Here is an 18,677-nt window from a genome sequence, read left to right on the forward strand (position 1 = left end):
CTATGCCTTTTTCTCTTGACAGTGATATCTCTAACCAACTTACTGTGTTTTCTGAATGTAACAAGGATACACTCAAACATACTGTAGCCTGGAGACTTCCTCAGGGTTCTTCTTTGGAAAGACAGGTAATTAAAATGAATCGATCCATAAAACAGTGGAACATAGAGTTGTTTGCTGTTGAGAGAGCTGAGAAGGAAATTATATTGAATCTGAACTCTACCACTTAACCTGAATAATTGGATGTACAGGATCTTCAAGAATACCTCCTTTATTAAGGCAAGGAAAAACTATTTTAATAATAATAATAGTATAATAGTATTTTGAAAAGGATTCATGACCAGGGAACATGCTGGCAATATTGGCCGCTTTCCAGCATACCTCTTCTTTTTTGACATATCCTCCACTGATAAAAAGCATTGTTTACTTCACATAGGATACTCTATTAGAATTCATCTACTTCGGTCAAGATCCCTATGCCTTTAAAACCAATATCACAACAATAAAAGCCCACTCCTTAATAGACACACACATACATTTGACCTCAGTGGACAGAGCCTTCTTGGGCTCTGACTTTACACTACTTGAGTTAATGGAGAACCTTACTTCTTTTTCTGTTAACAAGGCTCCCTTGGTAGTTGATCTTCCAGTAGAAGTCTACAAGACTCCTGCTCAAACTTGAAAAGGGTTTCAGGAATTTCGGGTTGAATCCCTTCTTTAGGGGCACGGTAGAGGTAACGTTTGGAGATACTCTGGAATAGAGAAAACATAGTCTAGATTTTGGGAATAAATCAGAGCAAGTGTTGTGTCAAAATGTGGGACATCATGACCAAAAAGCATGCACATACCAATACTATATTTATGAAATGGATATTTTGATGATAGGCAACTCCTATCCTCATATTGATTAGTGGTTCCAAATTAATAACTACTGCAGTAGGGAACAGACACAAAAGATACGCTCAGCATCTTTCCAAATAACCGTTCTCCTTTATTATGACGCATTTGAAGGCTTTTATACACATGATTACGTAGGTATCACATTAATATTACAATTGTACATTTATGGTAACAAGGGGCGTTACATAGGCAGGCTTATTCTAATCAGAACTCGAAAGAATGCAAAACATGTACTGAAAACATTATTAGTGCCGTGTGCACAGTGAGGGCATTGTGCAATACACATAAAATAGAATACAATTATATACAGAACCTACAAATTTCCATTACAGTCTCCTCTCTTTTGATCAATATTTTGATCACTAACCATACCTGCTATCACCTTTAACCTGGAACCTCCACACGCTTAGGTGGAGGTAGTCCTGGCCAAAGAGGCAAAAACTCCATTGTGGAGAAAATAATAGCTGAGCAGCTTTTTTCATTACAAAACGACTTTTCACTGTGAAAAACAAATACATATTTACAGAGTACTGGCTGTACACTCCTGTGGCCAGAATGGCCTTCTAGCTTAATTGCTGGTATGCTGACTTATCAGCACATGTAAACACAGATGATTCTACATAAAATGGAGGTACAAAAGACAAATATGACTTCAACATGGCTAAACTACTTTTCAAATATATGTATCCCTTACAATTAAAGTAATTGAATCAAAAATTGCCCTAGACTGTGATCGCAAGAAGGAAACAAATCAAACACAGAGATTTCTTTCATTTAGTCATATTACAGTGTCTGGTGTGGATTTGGGTGACTTTTCCTTCAAGTTTTGCAAAACTGTACATAAAATAGATGCTGTATTGAGTCTCCAAACATTTCCTTATATATAAATGTCTCTTAACAATCCACAAGTCAACTGGCTTTAGTTTTAGATCCTTCCAAACTTTTAGGATCTGGAATTGGGGAGAAAACACATAAATAAGTTTGTCAAAAACCTTAAAAGATCAGCAACATTCTCTGTGAGATCCGAATGGAGGACTTCAGCTGCTGAGACAAAATATAAGCAAGTGAGTAACACACTCCCAAACCAAATCCCATAGGGAGAGAGTCCAACATCCCTCTACGGGCTTGATAAAATATAATAAAACATTCAGGCAAAAGTTTTCTAGTGTCTTACTCTACTTTGTCCACTACATTGTAGACAGTAGGGGGTGTAAAAATAAAACCTCAAACTTCTAGTAAGGACTCTCCTATAAAAATGATTTCCTCTGTTACTCTCTGTAGATTCTGCACTCTGTACTTAAAAACTACTTCTGATAACACTTTACTGTGGCCTTTGCAGTAGCATTTGCCACTGGACATCCAGAAAACATGTCCATACAAACAAAATACATACTCGTAGGATCCTGACTTGGGCATTTGGATATATCTTTTTGTTATCTCTGGAAGGGATGTTCAGCTTTTGGTAACACCTTTGGTAACAGGTAAAACAAGAAGTGGTATGTTATAAAAACAACTGTGGAGAACCCTGGCTCTATCCCACGCTCATTTACTAAGGCAGCCATAACTACTTGTGACTGATGACACGGTCCATGTGTCAAGCTGAAGGGAAAAGAGTGTCTGGCAAACATAAATGATCACCCTTTCCAAAGTCTTGTTTCGTAAGAAGTTGCCCTCTGTGGACCACTTGTGCTTCTCGTTCTGGGGTCCTTAAAGTTGAATTATTAATCCCAGCTATACTGGGCCAGAACTAGGGTGGAATCTGTGAGTTGCACAGACCCAGCAAGTGTCCGGGGCTGTAAATGCAGCATCCTTAGAGTCGCCTGGTCTGCTTCCATGTGTGAGTTTTACTGTTAGTATGGCTACCTCAGCAAGAACCTGGAAGGCTGAAAACAGCCAATCAAATTAACTTAGCGTGCTTGATTGCTTTACCTGCCGAAGTAAAAACAAACTTCTGGCCCTTCAAATGGAACCAAAAGCTCTCTATCTTGACTATCTATATAAATATATACTCTTTTTATAGCTCACAGGCTTTTCTAAAACATGGAGCTCTGCTTCTTGAGCTGGGGAAAAAGGATCCAATGACTCTGAATACAGGGAATACTTCTGGGTGATAAACTTCATCCTCGGTATAAAACCGGGAATAACACTACAAAAAAGTAAATACTCGGGACTTCAGGGAGTGTGTCCTGCACTGGGCTCACAGCAGCTGATTCCCACGTCATCAATTTAACACATGTGTTTTTTTTTTGTCTCCAGCCTCCTCCAATAGAGGCAATAAGGTGGCTGGATTCAAATGTACACATTTTTCATTGTTAGATTTGTACATAAACACACAAAACAAATTCACATTTTGAACCTTTCATTAGACAAACACTTAGCTATATATTTGCTGTGCAGAATGTCGGACTATTAAAAATGAAATATTCAACCAAAATAATATCTGTAACTTTGTCTAATAGCAACTTTGCATAAAGCTACAGCTCTGATACATCGGAAGGAAACCCTTCATTACTGGGTCCAGCTTGCATAAATATAACAATGGCTTGTTTTCTATCATGCTGTTTGTGTAAGAACTCCAGTTTAATGTTTCAAAAAGACAACTTTTTCCTAGCAATATTATAATAAATGATAAGAATACCCTGCAGTCATGCAGAGATGTCCATAAATCCTAAATATTCTTCTACTTATACCCACTGCACTTACAAGGAAAAGGGGCACATCATTTCACAATCCACACATTCTGCTTTGGATTTCAAAAATAAAAATACATAAAAACAAAAGGACCAACAATATGTATGACGGACCAGAAAGCACTTGGCCATCAAAAACTATAAACCAACTGGCTGCAGGCAGCAGCTATCCTAACAGGGTGTGTGGACTTGATGTGATGGGTCTGTTATATTTACATGTTATTATTACTCTCACATCATGGACCGCACATTAAGTTATTATCAGACTTTAAGATTTAATTTTTGTAGAAAAACTTCTTATGTATCCCATCCATCTTGGCTTTGTTAAACATTATTGCAGCTGTATTCAAATTAACAACCTCATCTTAATCTTTTTTTTCTTTCCACTCAATAAATGTAAAATTACAAAATTGTTATCTTAATCTAAACTAATTCAATTTTTACCAATTTCCCCATTAACCTTGATTTCATTTCCAACCAAAGGTTGTCTAAACCATTTTCAATATATCTATATTTATTAATAAAATTGTTAAACTCATATTAGAAATTAATACTCATATGATAATTTCAATATCACACACTAATATATATGCACAGATAAATGTCCTTAAAGGGGGACATATTACTTAATTTTACTCAATTTCTCTCTCTCTTTTTTTTTTAATGCACTGTTTCCACTATCACAGGATATTCAATTAGTGTAAGACATGGTTAATTTGTAACCTTCAATTTACCATGTTTGGAAAACAGATTCAAAAATAATTGTGATCATATTGTTTATCATTAGATTCGTTAACTCGGCACATTTTGTTATAAATGTTTTGTCTAAAAAACTGAAATTGGCATGGTGTCCTCCAGCTTATCACCAATCTCTCATGTCAGCCACATTCTTTCAGGAGAGCACAAAGGAGGGGGTCACATTTGCGTGCATGACACAAGCGATAGAACTACAGGTTCCAGCATTCACAAACATACACAAGTATCGCTCTAAAATCGCTTACATTATTCCCATTTGTACACAACACATGCATTTCATTCTCTCTTTATTTTAATGCTTTTTAAATACTTCCTTGCTTAAATTTCTGCTTTCTTTATTTTGTTCTGATATCCTTTGCATCCAATGTATTGTAATTCCATACTTCACATACTGTACCTTCTATGATCAGACGGGCAGCTATAGTGCTCATCCCATCTTCCCTCTCTGACAACATATAAAGCATTCTGTTTTAACTCTCATTACTGCTTCTTGACTTTACTAGTTGTAGTGCCTGACCCCAAATTCATCCCACAACTTAACATCAAAAAGTCCCTTTCTGTCTAGTGTTATTGTCACTCTTGATCCATCCTGCTCACATAAATAGCTGTTTCTCTAGCTGTATACTCTGCATGATTCTTTGTCCCTGTGGACTTTGGTGGTAACCCAGTTACCCTTTGTGGATCCCTGTCCACTTTAACCATTAATCTAGGGGCTCAGTATAGGCGGAACCGCACCTTCGGTTCATATATAGCGCTCCTCTTGCGCTGGGCATTTTTGAGGGTCTCTTACCCTTCATTCCCTTACTTAATTTAATGCCCATAATGACTGGCCAGTCTTCTCTACATGTGCCTATACCCTCTTGCCTCTAAACTACTTTATGTAGCAGATGTACTACATTATACTCTGTGAACAGCACTATTCTTCCCTTTCCCTATAACACTCTGATGGACAGTAGACAGTGACAACATAACATATAACCACCAATCAATACAGTTCGATTAAGGGGAGTAAAATAGGTACCCTTTGTCCCGAAAATGCCTTACCGATCAAGGAAGTCTGATAACTCAAATGTAAGCAAAAGGCTTACCTCAGCCGGCTGATTATCAGAAATTCCCGGATCGTCTCAAGCTCCTCGTTTCGGATACTCAGGGTCACCTGATAACCCCTGCTGGGCTGGCTTCGCCACCTGAAATGGATATTTTGATGATAGGCAACTCCTATCCTCATATTGATTAGTGGTTCCAAATTAATAACTACTGCAGTAGGGAACAGACACAAAAGATACGCTCAGCATCTTTCCAAATAACCGTTCTCCTTTATTATGACGCATTTGAAGGCTTTTATACACATGATTACGTAGGTATCACATTAATATTACAATTGTACATTTATGGTAACAAGGGGCGTTACATAGGCAGGCTTATTCTAATCAGAACTCGAAAGAATGCAAAACATGTACTGAAAACATTATTAGTGCCGTGTGCACAGTGAGGGCATTGTGCAATACACATAAAATAGAATACAATTATATACAGAACCTACAAATTTCCATTACAATTTATGAAATCGAATATTTATAAAAAATTGTTAAGATGGAGCTGAACAGGTAGAAAGACACATATCCAAAAAATGGAAAAAAGTGACCAAATTAATGGAAAAAATCCTCTGGTCTAGGGAAGTCCCTCACAAGGATCCCCAAAGTAGGTCTCCACAGCCAACTCACAAAATCCAATATGGAATTGTTGGAAATCAGTCCAACAAAAAAAACCAAGTTTCTTATAAAAAAGCATAATAATGAGAAAAAATCCCATAAGAATGAATTGTATCTAAATTAGAATATCTAAATCAGAAACTTTAATCTAAATCGGAAAGCAGGACTACATGGTGGTGAACAGGCCTCTGCGCCATTTTGCCTACCTCCGTTCGTGGCCGTGGTGAAGAAGTCCATGAGGTGCTGGGGTTTCCTATCGCCTCGCCACTTGTTTTAGGGTGTTTGATGTCCCAGATGGGGTTGCTTTTAGCCGCTGTCTCCCTGTTATGCTGGAGTTCTGGGAATAAGTGACCATCCGGCTTCCGCGTCAGGCCACGCCCCACAACTTCTCTAATTTAAAGTGTAACTAAAGGCAAAACTTTGTTTAGCTTTGGATAGACTGGAGAGGGGTTAGAATACCTGTCAGGTTCTTTTTGCTGTTTGTGCCCCTTTTGGAGAGATCCACCCTCCATATTTGTTATGTTTACCGTTATCATCAAAAGTCAAAGTAAAAGAAAATCACAAATTTGGGGTTGTCCCCAGAACAGTAATAGACTGGAATTCTTCCAATGCGGTCACTAGCTCTGGTAACTCTGGTGATGACCTGGGATTTCCCTCACTTTGGAATGATTTCCTCTCATTTCCCATTTTGGCTTTGGGAAATCTGGGCCATAGTTGGAAAAAAAATCATAAATGACAGGAGTTATAATCCTCCCTTACTGAATCCAAAATGACAACAAAATTTTGCCTTTAGTTCTACTTTAAATCTAGGAGGCTTGTTACTTCAAACTTTATGGAACAAAGCATCTATTTAGCACCTTTCTTATGAAACATTTATTAAGGTATCTAAATAGGTGTTTTGTGAATAATATACAAAAGTTGGGGTAGCCAGGTAATTTTGACTACATTTGCCTTTCCAGCTAAAGCTAGAGGTAGGTGTATCCAACGTTTAGACTTTGCTTTAAATTTGATTAGCAGGTTAAGCAAATTGAGTTTGATGTAATCATATTGATCAGCAATGATTATTACCCCTAAATAACAAAAATATATTTTAGATATGACTTTTAGCAATGATTATTACCCCTAAATAACAAAAATATATTTTAGATATGACTTTAGATGATGAAATGAAGAGTTATAACTATAATGAAATGAAGAGTTGTAGCTATAACAGCTTCATACCTAGACATTGGGAGCATACCTGATAAAAACACCTTCTCAAGTTTATGGAAAGGGAACCATTATGGAGAATAGCAGAGCTCCATTTTTTGTTGCCAAAATCCCAAATATATTGTATATTTAAAGAAGAGAAGTACCCCCCGGTACTATGGGACTTAAAGGGGGAACTTTTAAAAACACATTATTTTGAAAACGTAGAATAATGTATTATTCTATGAAACGGTGTAGCGGTGTGGAACAACACTATATATAAAATAGTACATAGTATACATATAGTATGAGAAAAACAGGTCCCAGTTTTGTGGGGGCTGCCCTGTTCCCCCGTATCTGTCGCCCCTTTTTGCGCCGGTGGGCGCCCCACCCCCCCCCCCTTTTTTTCAGTGTGTGGAGGCGTGCCATGCAGGTCATGCTCTGTTGATGCCCTCTTCTTCATTCTCAGCAGCCCTCTCTTTATTTACTTATCCCCACCTCATCGTATCTACACCAGAATAGACTTCTTCCTTGTGGATCAACTAACTCTATTTCAGACCAAAGCAGCCACCATAAATTCAATTACCTGGTCAGACCATGCTTCTATTGTCCTCTCCATAGCGGACTCGTCATCTGCTAAGACAAGCCCAATATAGAGAATCAATTCCTTCCTGCTGCAACAAAAAGAAACAAAGGGGATTTTTTGAACCAGGAGTTGCTAGAGTTCTTTAATAATAATGCTGGATCTGTTCTCAACCCATTTATGCTATGGAACGCCCATAAAGCATTTATGAGGGGTATTGGTATTCAGATTCAGGCAAGTGACTGGAGGCTGAGGCAAAAGTGGTTATCCAAACTATTACAGGAAATTTTCGATCATAGATACCCAGAACAAACGTAACACTTCCCGACCCTTTATCAAAAACTATTACAACTCAGATATGACCTTAGGCTTCTTCTGCTAAAAATGACCTGTTATGTTAATGGAAACAGGGCAGGCAAACTATTGACACAAAATCTCAAAGGGCATAGATATAAAACAAAAATACCATTTATCATTCAGCCAGGAACCAAACAAAAAGAATATTATCCTCAAAAAATAGCAGATGCTTTCAGCTTCTATTACAGCTCTCTATATAACCTAAAAAATTACCCAAACACACACCAACCAACCCCTGAAGCCATCAACAACAATTTCCTTTCAACCTTATCCAAAACCTTTACCAAAACTATCATCTAACCAACTTGGAATTTAGAAAGTCCTCAACTTATTTGGGAATTATGGGGGATGGAGAGAACGCCTAGGGGTTTGTCGCTGGGCGCTCTTACTCCATCACCCATGTTTTTTTTTAAGGGGGGGAGGGGGATGGAGAAAGGGGAGGGGGGAAGGTTATTTTCGTTTTTTTTTTTTCTTTCTCTTTCTTTCAAAAGATAACAGTCACAGAAATTTTTGGAAGAAGGGAGTGGGGATAGAGGGAGAGGAATCCCCACCTTACACATATTATATATTAAAATTAAGAAAAATAGTCACGGGGAAGAGGAAATAGTAAGGTTAAGATAGGGTTTGGTGACAATATAGGTCATAGGGTTGTAGAAAACTTGTCTCCCCCCCCCTTCTTTCTTCCTCTTCACTACGCAGGTATAGCAGGGATCGATCCAGTTGGGTACCCAATGTGAAGTCTTTCTCTTCTCGTTTTTATATGAATTCTGAAAATATTGAATATTATTATGAATGTTATGTAAAGTGATTTGTAAAAGTATGTATAAGAAAATGTTTAATACTATTTGTAAATGTGGAAAATAAAATTAAAAAAAAAAAGATTATGCAAACAACTTCCTAAACCAAAAATCAATATTTTACAAAACACCATCTATGAAAACATGTGAAATAGACGTAATGTCCTCTTTTACCTCTGAACAATGGCAAACTGCACTCACATCTACATACACAGCTATCAACACAGCATCAACTTATGGGAACTCACCCAAGAGGTCCTACTGCGGTGGTATCTAACACCTATGTGAATAACAGGATTCAATCCTTAAATGTCTTTGCTTTGTTGGAGACAATGCGGTCACAGGGGTTCATTATTTCACATACTATGGTCATGCCCACTACTGAGAACCTTCTGGACAGACGTCTTTACAGTTATTGGAAAACTTACTGACTCACATCCCCCCCAAAACCAGGACTAGCCATACTGTCATTGAGAATAGAAGAATTTTCACCTTTCCTAAAAAAGATTATTTCCCATATTTTGCTCAGTACTAGGCTAGAACTGGTCAAACAATGGAAAAGCTCTGAAGTCCCAAACATTGCAGGTGTCTTTAGAATCACTAACATATAACCTACAAAGCCATGTTTGCTTCTTCCCAATGAAACTACAACTTAACCACTTCAATACCGGGCACTTATACACCTTCCTGCCCAGATGAATTTTGAGCTTTCAGCGCTGTCGCACTTTGAATGACAATGACAGTGTCATGCTACACTGTACCCAAACTAAATTTTTATCATTTATAGAGCTTTCTTTTGGTGGTATTTGATCGCCTCTGGGATTTTTATTTTCTGCTAAACAAATAAAAAAAGACCGAAAGTTTTGAACAAAAACATTTTTTTTTTGTTTCAGTTACAAAACTTTGTAAATAAGTAAGTTTTCTCCTTCACTGATGGGCACTGACGGGGCTGCAGTGATGGGCACTGATGGGCACCGATGATGTGGCACCAATGAAGTGGCACTGATAGGCGGCACTGATAGGTGGCACTGATATGCGACACAGATAAACACTGATAGGTGGCACAAATAGGCACTGATAGGTGGCACAGATTGTCATGGATAGGTGTCACGGATTGGCATGGATGAGCAGCATGGATAGGTGGCACGGATGGGCATGGATAGGTGACATGGATGGGCACTGATAGGCAGCATGGATGGGCACTGATAGGCGTCACGGATGGGCACTGATAGGCAGCATGGATGGGCACTGATAGGCGGCATTGCAGTGTACAGTATTGTAGGGATGGATGCCAATCAGTGCCAAACAATAATGCATGGCAATCAGTGATGCCCATTGTGGGCACTGATTGGCATCCATTATGGGCACTGATTGGTATCCATTGTGGGCACTGACTGGCATCCCTGGTGGTCTAGGGGGGCATACCTGGTGCTGGGCATCCCTGCTGGTCTGGTGGCGTCCCCGGTGGTCCAGTGTGGGCATCCTCGCGGGGGCTGTGCTGATAACCGATCAGCACAGACCCCCCCTGTCAGAAGAGCAGCCGATCGGCTCTCCTCTACTCGCGTCTGACAGACGCGAGTGAGGAAAAGCCGATCACCAGCTCTTCCTATTTACAATGTGATTGGACACGGCTGATCACATGGTAAAGAGTCTCCGCCAGAGACTCTTTACCGAGATCATAGTTGCGGTGTGTTAGGCATCTGGTCAGGATATTAAAACAACTTTGCCACTGTCATTTTGCTATATGGCGGGCGGCAAGTGGTTAAAATACCCCCGCTGGCGCCCCTGGTTCGACTGGTATAAACCTAGAAGGATTATTCAAATGTAATCCTTAATTTTAATACATATTACTTTAAAGCCGCATCCAACCACCATGTTATCTCTTCTACCCAAGTTACCTTAATATCTTAAAAATTTTGAGAATGTGATGAACCAACAATACAATGGACTTTCAATTACTGTGATCTTTTACTTATTGGAAAATGTCAACGTTTGCAATTCAGCGTTGTGGACTCCAAATGCGGATGCATCATGATCCCTTTGGGGCATCCGCAAACAGGAGTATTGCAACGCTGGAGCAAATACTAGTAGCCGTCATTTCTATAAATATTACAATCAGCGATCAGGCTATCTACATAATTATAATGTTTACAAGTCTTGAACCTACTGATGATGCAGATACCTAACCTCCTACAATATTTTATGCTATACTAAGAATCTGTATTTATGAGTTTAAACGTCCTACGGAGTATAGTACAAGTGCTCATCATTGCCGTTCTCTTTTTATTTTTCTGTTATGTATGAAAACTTGAATAAAAACCATTGAAATTAAATTAGAGAAGTTGCATCTCTCCTGGGAGGAAGGGGGCTTGGAAGACTCTGACCCCTGGCTGTACTATCTGGCTGCACAGTTGCTGCATTTTAGTGAGTGGCAACTGTCTTTCTTTTATGACCCTAACATAAAACAAAGCTCATCGCTTCTTTACGTACAGAATGATATTTTAACACTAGAAGTTGGTGTCTTTCTAAAATATGCCCACCTCCCTACTCTCAATTAATATTATAAAACATGGGCCCATATGAAATTAAACAAATTAATATCAAAGCTTTAATTAATATACCCCTTTATGGGACAACATTTTTTTAACTGAGCTGCTTGACCTGAAAGGCTCTACATTTATTTTTTTTAAAAGCTGGCATTAATTGTTTACTATAATTACACCATGCTACTAAGTTAAAACCCTTCAGTAACTTTAAAATGAGTATTCTCTCCCACGATATGTTTTTTTTTACATATCTTCTTCTGCCTTATGCTCTTATCAATCAGCAAATCTCACTGACCTCATTTTACACAAAATTGAACTAATTTAATGGAAAATTGAAAAAGTAGCCTTATATCCAAACTCTGTACCTCTATGCCCATCAGATTCTACAACCCCTTGCCATCATCAAGTACAGAAAAATAGGTACAATACCTGTAACAGCTAATAGATTAACCACTTGCCGACCAGCCGCCGCACGGCTGCGCGAATCGCGGTCATGTTACGTTGCTTCTTCTTGTGGCCACTAGGGGAGCGAGCTTGCTGCTTGCCACCGGAGCCAATGTGAGTGCCCAGTGGTCGCGATGACCGCCGGGCTGCCGCGAACGCTCGTGACACAGCGAGAATCGGGATCTCTGTGTGCAAACACAGAGATCCCAGTTCTCTAAGGGGAGAAGAGACAGATCATGCGTTCATACAAAGTATGAACACCGATCTATCTCTTCCCCTAGCAAGTCCCATCCCCCCTTCAGTTAGAACACGTAGCAGGGAACAAATTTAACTCCTTGATCGCCCCCTAGTGTTAACCCATTTTTACAGTAATCAATGCTTTTTGTATAGCACTGATCGCTGTATAAATGTCAATTGTCCGAAAAATGTGTCACAATTGTGCGATGTGTCCGCCATAATGTCACGATAAAAATCGCATATCGCCGCCATTAGTAGTAAAAAAAAAATAATAAAAATGTTATAAATCTATCCCCTATTTTGTAGACACTATAACTTTGTGCGCAAATCAATCAATACATGCTTATTGCGCTTTTTATTACCAAAAATATGTAGAAAAATACACATTGGCCTAAACTGAGAAAATATTTGCTTTTTTTTTTTAAAAATGGGGATCTATTATAGCAAAAAGTACAAAAAATTGTGTTTTTTTTCAAAATTTTTGCTCTTTTTTTGTTTATAGCGAAAAAAATAAAAACTGCAGAGATGATCAAATATCACCAAAAGAAAGCTCTATTTGTGGGGAAAAAAGGACATCAATTTTGTTTGGGTACAACCTCGCATGATCATGTAATTGTCAGTTAAAATGACGCAGTGTCAAACCGCAAAACAATGGCCTGGTCATTCAGCAGCCAAATCTTCCGGGGCTGAAGCGGTTAACAGTATTTTAAGCACTGCAGGGTTCCTCAAATGTCAATATCCCCCTTCCTGAGACTCACACAGCTTTTCTTACTAAACAGAGTTTACTGGACCCACTTAAGAATGTATCATTTACCTGGTAGGGACAACTATGTCCTAAATGCAGGTCCAGATTATGTTCTGGAGATGCCCAAAGCTAATTTGCTTCTAATAACAATAGTCAAGCTTTTCACCTTTGCTGTACCAAGGTATGATAGATCTTCCTCTTGAAGGTTCCCACCTAGAAACAGAAGTCATTAGGACACTATACTTGGCCAGGAAAACAATAGCACAGCACTGGCTGTCTCCACCTGAGGAAAGATAAGGTGAATTCTATCTATTTTAAAAGTCTAACATACTGAGCATGTGGTAAAATCTGGAATGGATGGCTTAGTGAGAACTAAGTGATCTGAGGCCATTGATTGCTCAGTTCTAGGGGCGGGCTTAGAGCTAGAGGGAGACAGCTGCAGCATCAGATCGATGCTGCAGCTTGGATGGGCGTATGTATTGGGAATGCATTAAGGTAAGAAAAACTTGTTAGACTTTAGAACCACTTTAACCATATCTGTGCAAACCAGCATAAAGATCACACTTAATAAACTCCTTCATATAGTGTAAATCGCTTTGCTTGCTTTTTTGTTCTGTACTTGTTTTCTTTCTTTTCTGTGTTATAACTATGGATACACTGAAGTAATTTGTTTAAATAAAACATTTTTTAGTGACAAAAAAAGAACATTGACAGCGTTTTATCTTTGCAATGTAATTTTATTTAGACAGTTGGGGTAGCTTGTTGTAGAAATGCTGCACTTTTGAATTTTTAGTGATGAGACCTACCTGGACAATGTCATGTTGTAGGTTAAAGTGGTTGGAAACCCTTACATATACCCAGTGAAGTTACTAGCCTCAGGTGATACACAGAGATTAAACCAATGTTTCTACATAAGTTCTACCTGATTATCTGCAGCTCTCTCTGCTCAACAGCGGTTTAATCACTTAAGGACCGGAAGATTTGCCCCCTTAATGAACAGGCCATTTTTTGCGATTCGTTACTGTGCCAATTTAACTGACAATTGCACGGTCGTGAGACATTGTACCCAAACAAAACTGATATCCTTTTTTCCCCACAAATAGAGCTTTTCTTTTGGTGGTATTTGATCACCTTTGCGTTTTTTATTTTTTTATCTATAAACAAAAAAAGTGCGACAATTTTGAAAAAAATACCATATTTTTTACTTTTTGCTATAATAAATATCCCCAAAAATATTTTTAAAAAACAAATTTCTTCATCAGTTTAGGTCAATATGTATTCTTCTACATATTTTTGTGTATATTGATTGGTTTGCCCAAAAGTTATAGCATCTACAAAATAGGGGTTATATTTATAGCATTTTTATTATTATTTTTCACTAGTAATGGCAGTGATCTGTGATATTTTTGCAACATTGCAGCAGACAGATTGGACACTTTTGACACTTTTTTGGGACCACTGACATTTATACAGCGATCAGAGCTAGAAATAGCCACTAATTACTGTATAAATGTCACTGGCAGGGAAGAGGTTAACACCAGGGGTGATCAAGGGATTAAGTGTGTTCCCTGGGAGGTGTTGCTAACTGTATGGGGGCTGGGCTGATTGGAGGAGGAGACAGATTGTTGTTTCTAATCACTAAGAACAGACAATCTCTCTCTCCTCCCATGACAGAACGGGGATCTGTGTGTTTACATTGACAGATCCCTATTCTGTCTGTCTCTGGAGCGATCGCGGGTGGCCAGCGGACCCACTGGTTGGCTCCCCCGCTTGTGAATTGACACGCTAGCGCCCACAAATCATCGTGTACGCTACCAACGTACAATGACGGCAATTTGCGCAAGGGAGCCAACTTGTCACAGTACAACTGTGGCGGGCGGTCGGTAATCAGTTAAAGGGAAGAAATTTCTACAGCTTGTCTGCACAATCAGAAAGCAGGGGGTGGGGAGCTAATGTTACATTCTGTAGAGCTCAGGCAGAGCTGATTGGAGGGAAAGGACACACCCCCCTTTACAAAGCATAAAGGAACAGAGCTGAGGCTGTCAATCATAAACTGTGTGCTGAAACTCCCTCCTGTCAGGTCACCTTGAGGCGAGGTGACAGATGCACACCGTAGGAATCAGGAGTGCACCGCAAGGTTGTGGACCCTACGGCTGACTGCTGCGGACGGGAGACAGGTCCCACCGGCGTTAGAGCGTAAGATTCCCTGGGGCGCGGAGTCTAAGAGCCAGCAGATGTTCACCAGAGCCTCGAGTGGTGAGGATGGACTTGGCTGTAACTGGCTCCAGGTCGCGACCCCCAGGGTCCCCCAGCTCACACCCACAGTAGGCAACAGGAGGATAGGGATGGTGAGGGACAAAGCCAAGGTCGGGGCCACAAGCAGACTGGAATAGTCAGGGACACGCCAAAAGGTCAGGATCACAGGCAAACAGGGATAGTCAAAGACATGCCAAAGTCGGTAACGGAACAACAGAAGAGCACACGGCAGGTAACAGGAAGCTAAACACACAAAGGAATACACAATGGTTGATCAGCACTCTTGGCTTGCAGTACACAGGTTAATATAGAGCTCCCTGATAGGGCCTGGGGTGGAGCCATGCTTAGAGGAGAGGTTATAAAAACCACCAGGTGGAAGTGGCTGGCCTCTTAGTCTGAACACATGAGGGGAGGTAAGCAAACAGGAAGATCACTGCATAACCATGACACCTCCTCTGTCACCTTTTTATCTCTTGGTGTCAGGAAAACTTGTCAGAAGTGATTCATGCTGATAGCAGAGGAAGGAGGCAGCAGACAGAACACACTATACATGGATATACTTTTTCTAAATTTCCTGCCAGAAAAGAAAGAATAAAATGATAAATCTATGCATTTGTAGTGCCACATCCAATATGAGAGTCACTTATTTAATTAGCAGTAAAAGTATTCTTAAGTAGTACCATCGGAGAAAATAGTTTTATTAATTGTTAGACATATTGAATAAAATGTGGTGTATATTGAAGAGGAAAATGTATCTACAACATAATTTGAGGAAACACTAAGTATCTAGCAAGTAAGTACATTATAAATTAAATTTACAAATGTTGTAGGTACACTTACATTTACTTTTAGGCTTCATGCACACGAGACGCAGATGCAAACGCTGCTGGACACATGTTGAAACGCGCGTTTTGCCGCGATTTTTACCACGATTTAGCAGCGTTTTACCGCGTTTTACCGCGTTTGCGTCTAGAAGCGTTTAGTTAAGCTAACATCATAGACCCTCCCCAGCTCAAAAAAACAGTATTATTAACTATTTCAGCAATTTTGTGAGACCAGAGTGAGTAGCAGCAGCTGTGAGAGCTGCAGTGTACTTGTATTTAGCGTGTCACTTGCCACGGCACCTGCCACAAGTTGTGGATTGTCCACTTGCCACGTGACTTGCCACATCACCTGCCACGTCACTTGCCACGTCACCTGCCACAAGTTTTTTATTGTCCACTTGCCACGTCACTTGCCACAAGTTGTGGATTGTCCACTTGCCACGTCACTTGCCACATCACCTGCCACGTCACTTGCCACGTCACCTGCCACAAGTTTTGGATTGTCCACTTGCCACGTCACTTGCCACGTCACTTGCCACAAGTTGGGGATTGTCCACTTGCCACATCACCTGCCACGTCACCTGCCACAAGTTGTGGATTGTCCACTTGCCACGTCACTTGCCACATCACCTGCCACGTCACTTGCCACGAGATGTGGATTGTCCACTTTCCACGTCATCTGCCATGCCACCTGCCACAAGCTGTGGATTGTCCACTTGCCACGTCACCAGCCACATCACCAGCCACAAGTTGTGGATTGTCCACTTGCCACGTGACTTGCCACATCACCTGCCACGTCACTTGCCACATCACCTGCCACAAGTTGTGGATTGTCCAACTGCCACGTCACCTGCCACAAGTTGTGGATTGTCCACTTGCCACGTGACTTGCCACATCACCTGCCACGTCACTTGCCACATCACCTGCCACAAGTTGTGGATTGTCCACTTGCCACGTGACTTGCCACATCACCTGCCACGTCACTTGCCACGTCACCTGCCACAAGTTTTGGATTGTCCACTTGCCACGTCACTTGCCACGTCACTTGCCACAAGTTGGGGATTGTCCACTTGCCACATCACCTGCCACGTCACCTGCCACAAGTTGTGGATTGTCCACTTGCCACGTCACTTGCCACATCACCTGCCACGTCACTTGCCACGAGATGTGGATTGTCCACTTTCCACGTCATCTGCCATGCCACCTGCCACAAGCTGTGGATTGTCCACTTGCCACGTCACCAGCCACATCACCTGCCACAAGTTGTGGATTGTCCACTTGCCACGTGACTTGCCACATCACCTGCCACATCACTTGCCACATCACCTGCCACAAGTTGTGGATTGTCTACTTGCCACGTCACTTGCCACATCACCTGCCATGTCACTTGCCACGTCACCTGCCACAAGTTGTGGATTCTCCACTTGCCACGTCACCTGCCACGTCACCTGCCACAAGTTTTGGATTGTCCACTTGCCACGTCACCTGCCACAAGTTGGGGATTGTCCACATCACCTGCCACGTCACTTGCCACATCACCTGCCACAAGTTGTGGATTGTCCACTTGCCACGTCACTTGCCACATCACCTGCCACGTCACTTGCCACAAGATGTGGATTGTCCACTTTCCATGTCACCTGCCATGCCACCTGCCACAAGTTGTGGATTGTCCACTTGCCACGTCACCAGCCACATCACCTGCCACAAGTTGTGGATTTCCACTTGCCACGTGACTTGCCACATCACCTGCCACATCACTTGCCACGTCACCTGTCACAAGTTGTGGATTGTCCACTTGCCACATCACTTGCCACCTGCCATGTCACTTGCCACAAGCTGTGGATTGTCCACTTGCCACGTCACTTGCCACGTCACCTGCCACGTCACTTGCCACGTCACCTGCCACAAGTTTTGGATTGTCCACTTGCCACGTCACTTGCCACGTCAGCTGCCACGTCACTTGCCACAAGATGTGGATTGTCCACTTGTCACATCACCTGCCACATCACTTGCCATGCCACCTGCCACAAGTTGTGGATTGTCCACTTGCCACGTCACCAGCCACATCACCTGCCACAAGTTGTGGATTTCCCCTTGCCACGTGACTTGCCACATCACCTGCCACATCACTTGCCACGTCACCTGTCACAAGTTGTGGATTGTCCACTTGCCACATCACTTGCCACCTGCCATGTCACTTGCCACAAGTTGTGGATTGGTCCACTTGCCACGTCACTTGCCACCTGCCATGTCACTTGCCACAAGTTGTGGATTGTCCACTTGCAATTGCAATTGTTTAAAATATTTTTCTAATGGTTTTTCATCATTTGCAATCATTTTTGAGATTTTTAATGTAAAAAAAAAGGTCACCTTTAAAAATGCATATAAACGCAAACGCGGGTGCCGCGTTTAGCCGCATTTAGCCGCGTTTTGCGTCTGAAACTTGGAAATTTTTGCTTCTGAACGCATTTTTTTGCTTCTGGAAAAACGAGATTAAACGCAACTGCATAAAAACTGAAAAAAACGAGACTGTGTGCATGGACACATAGGATAACATTGAATGAGTTCAGGGGCAGTTGAAAAAAACTGTCCAACTGCATCTGAACGCACGTTTAACAGCGTCTCGTGTGCATGAGGCCTTAGAT

General features: G+C 41.0%; 1 protein-coding gene across 1 annotated transcript in view; it reads left to right on the forward strand.

Annotated features, from left to right (window-relative positions):
* The window catches only part of LOC143963138 (nuclear receptor ROR-alpha), a 676,682-nt gene that overhangs the window by 464,751 nt on the left and 193,254 nt on the right, over nucleotides 1-18,677 (forward strand). The gene's annotated exons all lie outside the window — the stretch shown is intronic.

The sequence above is a fragment of the Lithobates pipiens genome, unplaced genomic scaffold (assembly GCF_037356315.1).
Source record: "Lithobates pipiens isolate NorthernLeopardFrog02 unplaced genomic scaffold, aLitPip1_a1.2 Scaffold_8, whole genome shotgun sequence".
NCBI classification, from domain to species: domain Eukaryota; kingdom Metazoa; phylum Chordata; class Amphibia; order Anura; family Ranidae; genus Lithobates; species Lithobates pipiens.